The following is a 623-nucleotide window of genomic DNA, read 5'->3' on the forward strand; positions in this document are numbered from 1 at the left end:
GCGTGCGTGCGTGCGTGTGTGTGTCATCAGTGAACTGTATCAGTCTCTGCAGTAGCTTCCAGCTGCAGCAGTCAGTTCAGTTTCTGTTCAGTCTGAATGAGGGAGGTTTTTGTACAACGCTTTTTCACTGTGTGAATATACGCTGACTGTTGATATAATGGAGACTCTTACAGTAGTAAACTGCTGCATCTTCAGCCTGGACTCCACTGATGGTCAGAGTGAAGTCAGTGTTTGATCCACTGCCTGTAAAACGACCTGGAATCCCTGATGCTCTACGATTTGCCCAGAAAATCAGTAGTTTAGGAGTTTCTCCTTCTTTCTGCTGATACCAGGCTAATATGTGGTCAGAACCATCATAATGTACAGCACGACTGCTCCTACAGCTGATGGTGACGGAGCGTCCCAGAGCAGATCTCACTGCTCCAGACTGAGTCACTGTGACCTGTCCTCTGGACTCTGAGGACACAGAGACAGAAACATAAAGCAGCGTCATGGTTTTGTCGGTTCATTTCAGAGGGACGGATGTTGATGGAGGAGAGGAGTTTGATTCTCTGGACTTTACCTGTGAAGCAGCAGCAGAGGAGAGTCCAGATGAGGACGGAGACCAAAGTCATGTTTCTGAT

Source organism: Seriola lalandi, unplaced genomic scaffold, assembly GCF_002814215.2.
Source record: "Seriola lalandi dorsalis isolate HSWRI2012SDOR001 ecotype SW California unplaced genomic scaffold, Sedor1 jcf7180002054985, whole genome shotgun sequence".
NCBI classification, from domain to species: Eukaryota; Metazoa; Chordata; class Actinopteri; order Carangiformes; family Carangidae; genus Seriola; species Seriola lalandi.